This window comes from Camarhynchus parvulus, chromosome 2, assembly GCF_901933205.1.
Source record: "Camarhynchus parvulus chromosome 2, STF_HiC, whole genome shotgun sequence".
NCBI classification, from domain to species: domain Eukaryota; kingdom Metazoa; phylum Chordata; class Aves; order Passeriformes; family Thraupidae; genus Camarhynchus; species Camarhynchus parvulus.
The window spans coordinates 121,849,761-121,859,016 of record NC_044572.1 but is presented as its reverse complement, the minus strand read 5'-3'; the positions used below and the strand labels follow the sequence as shown (position 1 = coordinate 121,859,016).

General features: G+C 36.5%; 1 long non-coding RNA gene across 1 annotated transcript in view; it reads right to left on the bottom strand.

Moving 5' to 3' along the window:
• Nucleotides 1-632: 632 nt before the first annotated feature.
• The window catches only part of LOC115913634, a 33,628-nt gene continuing 25,004 nt past the window's right edge, over nucleotides 633-9,256 (bottom strand). Inside the window, exon 3 of the long non-coding RNA XR_004061401.1 lies at nucleotides 633-8,790. This is a non-coding gene — a long non-coding RNA (uncharacterized LOC115913634). The remainder of the gene's footprint in view (nucleotides 8,791-9,256) is intronic.

Below are 9,256 nucleotides of genomic sequence, written 5' to 3'. Positions count from 1 at the left end.
AAAGCATTCACTAGCACAAAAAAAAAATTAACAACATTAAACAATAAAACCTTTTGCTGCTCTAAAAAAGATGAAAAACTCAGAAAGTTCCTTTCATGGGTTGTAGCTCGGCTCATTCAATCTCTTATCAATCCCTCCAGCGCTGGGCCACAGGTGTGAGCTGCAGGTGCTGTTCTGGGTGTTCAGTCCAGAGTAGGTCTAAAGAGTTCTAAGGAAAAAAAAAAAAGAAAACTACAGTCCAGGAAATTTCTCTGCCTCAGCTAGCTAGAAACCTACTAAAAGCAAAGGAGAGCTCTGTCCTGCTGTCTGTCTGCAGACAGCACAGTGCAGGAGAAGGATGCGGGCGAGCAAGTGCAGTTTCTGGAAACAAACTCTGTGCTTCTTCTCTCCTCTCCCTTCCCTCTCAGAACCAGTCTTAAAGGTGCAAAACTTATTTCTAGGCCAAACAAAGAGGGATACAAGCATCACAAAGTCACCCCAGGACACAATTCTAATAATCTATAAAATTCTGTGATACTGTATTAATTATTTAAATTGCCTGGTTCTCTTTTCATTTAATCACAAGAGAAGGTGAATTAACTAAACACTAATTCTTTCTTTATAATGAGTCTTGCTCCAGATTATGCAAACTTCATAAAGAAGTTAAATTTAAGAAAAAATTATAGTCTTTCATTCTAGTTGCATGTAGGTTATTTAGAGGCACTTATATGAGAGTTATATTCAAATAGCATATATGTGTCTTGTTAGCTTTATTTTGAAGATTTTCATAATTGTGTCTAAGGATGAAATTCTTCCTGGTGTAATGCCGCTGTCAATAGATGGTGGTGTTCAGACTGTAAATACATATAGTTTTTTAAAATTCCCTACTTTCATATGTTTTCAGACATATTTGCCTTTGTCTTGTTTTTCTGCTGCCCACCAATAAACAGCAGTTGTTTCATCATCAGTGAAACCTTAAATCATAAAAAACTATTGCTTTAAGTATTGGTTTCCTCACAAATACTTCTTGAAGGCCCTTATAGACTGAGATGGATATTATGACACACGTTTCTCCAGATTTACCTCTGAAGCTGTAAATTCTAGAAGTATTTTCAATTAAATAATCACATTTTGTAAAAGAAATTGAAACATTTTATTCCACTGTGAAGGCTCATGCTGTTAACTTATCCATGTTAAACCATCTGGACAGAATGTTTAGGCTTATTTTTATTATTATTTTTATAATATCTTCAATAATAAATCATTACAAAAAAACAGTTCTTTTGAGGTAACAGAATGTTTTGAATGATCTTGAATAAATCCACTTACAGTTTTGCAGTGTTTCAAAACAAAAATAGGTACAGAAACTGCTTTTCTAAAGTCAGTTACCATAGAAAGGAAGTATAATAATAAAATCCTTCATGAGATCATACTTTATTGATCTAATCAGCTTAAAAATGTATGGATTTTTATGTGGCTACATTTCTATTTTATTTAACTGAAACAAATGTCTAAAAATGTATGAATTATTAATGCTTAATTGTAACATTGTTTGGGGTTTTTTCTTATAGTGATGTCAATGAAACAAATCATCCATTTCAGGCACACAAATTACATAAATCAAAGGTACAATAATTTATATGAATGATGTAGCTCAAAAAATATTTTGAGCATGCTAAGGAAACCCTTACAGTGCTTAAAACCAGTTCTGTGATCTTCCAGATGCTAAGTGCAAATGGAAGTGGACCAGAAGAAGAACGGTTAAAGGTAATCAGTTGGCTTGTCAGGAAAACAGTTTGTTAGAGATGAAAAGACTAATCTCTCCTTGCTCTTGTGTCCAAATAGAAGAAGAATAAGGAAGATCACAAAATTGCTTCTATTTGCTACAGAAAACCAAGGATGGTTAAGAATGGATCAACATCTTAAAGATCAAAGAGAGTGAAAGGCATCTTTTTCCATTGTTTGTTCATTTGTTTTTTTTTTTTTTCAGTTAAAATGAAAACAATTAGTGCTACAAGATGTGTACTAATAACTTTTATCTTCCTTCTCAGTTGCCACAAAGGTAAGAGCTGCAGTCTGTCCTCGCAATACAGCAGACAAGGCACCACCTGGTATTCCCAAGTCTCATACTATCTTGTTAGTGAAAAGAAAGGCAAAACTGAGAAGCATATGAAAACTTCTTGCTTAGGGAAACTCAGTATAGGAATGGGCAGTCATGCAGCATAAATTCCCATTTGCTATATTTGTTAAAGCACATCAGAATATTCAGACTGAACATTCATGCTGCCTACAACAATCTTCTTGTAATGTTGGATCTGTAATTGTCTCTCTCAGCATCTCTTTTCCTTGGATATCCTTCATCAGGCAGTGAGATAAAGTAAGATAAGCAAAACTTAAAAAACAGTGCAATAGTTTATTGGCCGATGCTCAAAGAACGAGTGACTGGAACAAATACCTTCTAGACCACACATTTATTGGCTCAAAAAGCCCAAAGAGACAACCAAGAAATCTTTGTGACCAGGCAGTCATCTGCCAGGTGGGTAAAGGTCAATATTCACTGCTGCCAATAAGACATTAATCATCATCATCATCATGTTTATTGAGGATCTTTTTAATCCTTTATATTTTTTCAGATAAGTCATAAAACCATAGAAGATCATGAGTTGGAAGGGACCCACAAGTATTTGTCTTATTTAATCCCTGAACAATTAATGACTTCTGTCTCAACAATATTGTCTTCTTTTACCTTTCTCAGTATATTTCTTTCCTGGTTGGAGAGTATGGAGATGCCTAGTGATATATGAACTTGCATCATGGGAAGGTTGGAATACATTTAAGGAATTTTTTCCTATATCATGACATTTGTTCAGTTACAGCCCTATTCCTTGGAGATACCCTTGGAGAGGTTTACTTAAAATTTCTGTGGATACAGTCTTTACATATCTACTCTCATTGAAACTCTTTGAGCAGTAATTTGGACTATATGACTTCCAGAGGTCTCGTTAAACTTAAATTGATTTATGTTTCTATGACATTTTCCAGAAAGGAATGCCCTGGAATAAATTTCTGTTGAAGGAGACAAAATAAAGTGCACAGGTATATGGAAGGACAATGAGAGGAGTCCTATAAAATTTTACAGAGAGAGAAAGGAATTTGCAAAGGAAACTCACAGAAACATAGAAAGGTTTGGGTTGGAAAAGACCTTAGAGACTATCTAGCTCCTATACTCCCACCATGGTCTCAGTCACCTTTTACTACCCCAGGTTTCTAAAAGCCCCATCCAACCTGACCTTGAACACTTCCAGGGACAGGGCATCCAAAACTTCTCAGAGCAACTTGTTTCAGGATCTCCCCACCCTCACAGAAAACAATTTCTTCCTGATGTCTAATCTAAGCCTAACCTCTTTAAGTTTAAAGCCTTTACTCCTTGTCCTATCAGCACATGCCCTTATAGAAAGCCTCTTTCCAGCTTCTACAGGAAGTAGTCCTAAAGATAAAACTGTGAGAGATTTGGAGGAGAAAAAAGGACATTAAAAGCTATTCTTTCAGATGAATTGCAGACATAATTTCTCCATGCAACCCCATGATTTTTGGAACTTCCTAGATGTATTAATCGTTTTTTATTTAATTCTATGCTTTGCTCGTTCAGATGAATGCTTCCTTCTTCAAACCTAGATGAACCTTGCACAGAGGGAAAGACCTCAGCTGAGAGAAATGATATACACCTAAACAGGTCCACAAGATCTTGAAATCTGGATGTTTGTGCTGTTAGAAACTATAAACAAGTTCAATGTTGTCATCCATGTTCTCCCTCTAAAGAAAGCTGTTAATGAATAATTTGTTTTAAATCATGCCAAAAACATTTTCAAGAAATTGCTCAGTCCTGATCTTGATGATAAAAATAATGTCATTTGGAGTAGATCTCATTGTCACTTAGGCTAGAAAGGAACATTAGCCTTGTTCTGTATGTCATTATTTTATTGCTACTGCAGCCTTGGAAAACATTCAAAGGCAGAGCCAACATTTCTTTCAAAGGGAGTACCAGCAATCTTGTTCCCTGTATCAGTGTCATGATTTTCTTTCTTTTTGCCTTTTTTTATATATTGTTTTAACTCATTCTCAGCTTAGAATACAGCTGTTTGGTTTTTCTTTGTATGTTAACACTGTATCATGCAAATGAAAGCTTTCCTGGCACAAATCATGAGATAAATAAATATTCTATATAAAGAAAATATTCCTAAATTGCCCTTGTCAGTGTAATATATTATGCCCTAAAATTTGACTGGTGTTCTCAGTCACCCACTTAAGCAACATTTATTCCCAGTCCAGTAATACAAGGGTGAGTATACATGACTGAAGTAGAGGTTCTACATTTTTTGGTCTAGTCATCCTTCTGACATCATATTGCTTTTTCTTTACTTCTGAGGCTGACCAGTCTATTGCATGATAGAAAACAACAGCTCAACGTTAACAGCAGCTGTTGAGATTTTCTGTGTATATATGAAATAGGAGCCTATCAGATGTGAAGTAGATAATGAGCAGTATGTGTCTCATGACTGCTACCCATACAACAAAGGCTGGCTGGTGCAACACAGTCCAGCATTTATTGTCCATAATCTCTAGCATAAACTTTAATATAAGTCCATAAACAATGTAAAACATTATCAGATATAATCAAACAAGTGCTAAGTGCGTCAATCTTGGATTTAGAAGCTGTACAACTATATTTGTACAATGCCTCATCCAACTGAAGTGGCTGAGAAAGAAATTTCATTAGCCCAGGCAGTCATTAACACTGCATCAACAAATCTGCATTGTTTGTGGGAATCTGAGTTGGCATTGCTATTCACTGTTTTGCCACAGTACATCAACATATGAGTTCTGGTTGCTTGCTTTAATCTGTACTGAAAATACAGACCTCATGGATTACTGAGTCATCATGCGTTAGTAAATCAACAGATCATAAAAGGAAAACATTAGTTCAAAGAATGCTGCAAAAATAAGCCTTAACTGTTCCTCTGACAGATCCCTCTGGACCTGCAGATGCATCTGACTGGATCTCATGGACTTGTGCGCATACAAATTCCTTAAATGGTATCAAACATGATCTCCTATTGCTGGCAGTTTTTAATTCTACCAGTCCCTGCTTTTGTCTTTTACGGGTCAAGCGATGTTGCTGGAACACTTACTGGTGAAGACCAAGACAAGAAAGTCATTAAATACCTCAACCTTCTCCATATCCTGGCTAACCAGGTCTCCTGTTTCCCTCTGGAGAGGGTTCATGTTTTCCCTAACCTTCTCTTGCCATTAGTGTCCTTGGCCAGGTTTAGTTTTATCAGGGCTTCAGCTTTCTTAACCTGATCTCTGGCTGCTTGGATAATCTCTCTGTGTTTATCCCAGGTTACTTGGCCCTCTTTCCACTCTCTGTGGGCTTCTTTTTTGTGTGTGAGGTTGCTCAGGAGTTCCTTGGTAATCCACACAGGCCTCCTGTTATTTTTGCCTAAGGTGATCCTTCAATATTAACAAGCCTTCTTGAGCCCCTCTTCTCTCCAAGGCTTTATCACACAGCACTCTACCAAGCAGAACCCTGAAGAAGCCAAAGTTTGTTTTCCTGAAGTCTAGGGTAGTGAGCTTGCTGTGTGCTCTTCCCACTTCACTAAGGATCTCAAAGTCCACCATTTCGTTGTCACAACAGCCAAGGCTGCCCTTCAGCATTATGTTCTCCATCTCAACAGCTCCTTCTTTCTGGTAAGAAAAAGGTTCAGTGCAACATCTCCTTGCTGTACTTGGAGAGGGCCACCAACGCATTCCAAGAACTTGCTTATGCCTGTCTTTGTTTTCCCTCCAACACAGAATAATTGGTGTGATATTGGGGCAATTGAAGTCCCCCACAGGGGCTTGTGAACATGAGGCTGCTCCTATTTGTCTGTAAGGGGCCTCATAAGCTCAGTCTTCTGTTGGGTGGGCTGCCCCAGGCCCACACTATAATGAAAAGAGCCTATATCCTTGCATTCCACAGCAGCCATTCCACCACATCTCCATGACAATAAGATCATAGCCCTGCAGGTAGACGTGTTTTTGATGACTCCTCTTGTTTATTCCCAACGTATGTGTTAGAGGCATTTAAGTTGGGCCCAGGACGGAGCTGACTTCCTGGCTTCATTTGCAATTATTATTTTCAGGAAGTACTTCTAAGCAGGTATTTACTTCATGAAGTTATACAAAGAAAAACACCTTACCTGTCACAGAACAGACTCTAATCAAATAAAAAAGCTAAAAAGTGAAGTCTCTACAGATCTTAGATGACATGACAAAAGAAGCGTTATTAAAGTAGCAAGAGAGATAAAGGGTAATAACACAAATATTCAACATTTGAAATAAGGCATAGGAGGAATTTGAAAGAAATGCATGTACAATTCTCTCTCTAAAAATAATGTAGAGATGAAGGTAAAGTTCAAGCACCTAAACCCATTTGAAAATACCAAAGAGGTCAGTTGTTCTCAGGCTTACATTAATGGCACATTTGTGTTTGTATATCTTACCAGCATTTTGTCCTCCTGCTCTTACTTTTAGTGTTCTAATCATATATTCAACTTCAAAATAGTTTGATATATTTTTAAAATTAGCAGTGAAGGATATGTTTTCTTCTTTTCCTCCACAAGTATAACTCTCCAAAGGGATACTGGCCTGAAGCCCAGGAGTAGTGCTGCAGGCTTGGACTAATAAATCATTTTTAATCAGATAGTTTGTATCACTGTAGTAGTGTTAATTTCCTTTTAATATCTTTGTGTCCAGAGAACTTACAGTGGTTTCTTTCAGCTTTCACAGTTTCATCTTCTGAATTCAAAAGATAAATAATAAAGTAGAATCCTCCGCATATGCAAAATTTGAGGTACTAATAGATTATTATTGAATTAAACTTTCATTTCTAAATTCAAAGTGAGAGAACCATGTTATGCAAAACATAATTTCAAAGGAAAATTTAAAACTATACCAAAAAGTTTGCTTCTTTTCTATAGATGCAACTAAAAAAGAAGTTGCCTGTCATCTTAATTCCGCTCTGTTCATCATTACATTAATAATATTGAGTTTATCAATACTGAAAATATTACTAGGAATTTGTATCTTCTCATGTCCTTGTCCTTGTTTCGTTTATGTGCATGAATAATCTAAAAATATTTGTTGAAATTTTTTGTCCTCAAAATATGTATAATATGTTTGAATCTACAATAAAATAAATGAACTAGACAACAAAAGGGTATATGAAATCCCTGAAGAAGGTATAGCCTAAAATAAATCAGAATATTTTAAGAATAAAGTAATGAATCCATTTCATTATTTCTTGCAGTGAGAACAGCAATCTGAACATTAGGAAGTTCAGAATGCAATGCATCATGGACTTCCATATAGAGAGCAGAAAAGCAATTCTAATAAATAGGCAGATCATATAAAAATGATTTGTATCAATATCTATCAGTCTGAACTCTGACAGTAGTGCACCCACTGTTTCCCCCAAAGTAGGCAATAATGAAAAAGTGTCTCTTCCATTTATGCATTAATTTCAGGACTGATTGCACCTAACCACATTGAATCTGTCCACATCCTTTTCAAGCATGGCAACTAATGATCACAATTCCTGTCATGTAGATCAGTGCTTCAACATCCGGTTGGAAATTGTCAACTCTGCATACTACAAATCTATGCTCTGTCAATATTACAAATGGATAAGCAGACAGGTGCCATTTCAGAACTCGTCTCATACTCTTTTAAGCTACACTGAGCAAATAAAGCTCAAAAACATATTTCCCTGAGCTCAAAAAATGTTTCCCTGCATTTACTTTTTAACACACAATATTGGATGTGTCCATTTCCAGTTTCTAACCCTGATTCAATTTTTACTTTTCAGGATGGTACAACTTTAAGGTATAATGTCCCAAAATAAAACACTGAGAAAATATCATAACAATTTTCTATGCTAGCTTTTCAGCTAGGCAATAACTCATACATAGAGGATGTCTAATGGATCTTATGAAGATCAAATTTAATAATTTTACAGGCTGGAGAATTGAGAACAGTTCTGCTGAGAAGGACTGGTGGGTCCCGGGGCACAAAACGGCGGACCTGAGTCAGCAATGGGCATTTGCAGTCCAGAAAGTCAACCATATCCCGGGCTGCATCAGGAGAAGAGGTGGCCAACAAGTCTGTGGAGGTGATTCTTCCCCTTCATTCCTGGGAGACCTCACCTGGAATACTGAATCCAACCCTGATGTCCTCAGCACGGGAATGATATGTACCTGTTGGAGTGAATCTGGAAGAGCGCCATGAAGATGATTGGAGGGAGGATGAAAGATCTCTTCTATGAGAAAAGTCTGAGAGAGTTGGAGTTGTTCAGCCTGCAGAAGAGAAGGCTCTGGGGAAACCGCATTGCAGCCTTTGAGTACTTAAAAGAACTTTGTGAGACAGATGTGGACAAACATTTTCTCAGGGTCTGTTGCAATAGGACAAGAGGTTTTAAGCACATAGAAGGTCAACTTATATTTGATATAAGGAAGGAGTATTTTAGACTGAGGGTGGTGTGACCCAGGAGCAGGTTGCCCAGAGAGGTGGTGTATATCCCATCACTGGAAACATTACTGGTCAGATTGGATGGGAGTCTTAGCAACCTCTTGTAGTTCAAGATGTCCCTGCTTATTGTAACGGAAGTTTGAACTAGATGACCAGTAAAGATGTCTTCAAATTCAAACTGTTCCATGATTCTATGATTCTATGATTTTCATAATTATGTCTCTCGCCATCTTCTTTAATGACTTCCTAATTCCAAAAAATAATAAAGAAATTAGAGTGAAGGGAACAAAAAAGAAAAAAGTATACATCAGGACTAAATTATTGTGAGAGAAAAATTATATTTACAGCGTAAGCTTCACTTTAATTACTATGCAGAACATAATAAAAGCTACAATGAAATAAAATACAATATGATCAATAAATTGCATAGTGTTAATCATGTCAAATAAGGGACATTGCAGACAAACTAGAAAAGGTCAGTGATGATTTACCTACTACTGTAAAAATCTACTTGACAACAGAATGCTAGCTTTTCTGAAGGAATAGACATTTAAAAAGTTACAGAAGAAGAATGAATGCTGTCAAATTAGGCAAAAAGAGTACTTATAAACTAGGAATGACAAAGAGATAATCATGCTGACATCAAAACTTCTGCATAAAATAACATCTACTGTTAAAAAATGTGAAGAGTTTTGTTTGTAATGAATATTTT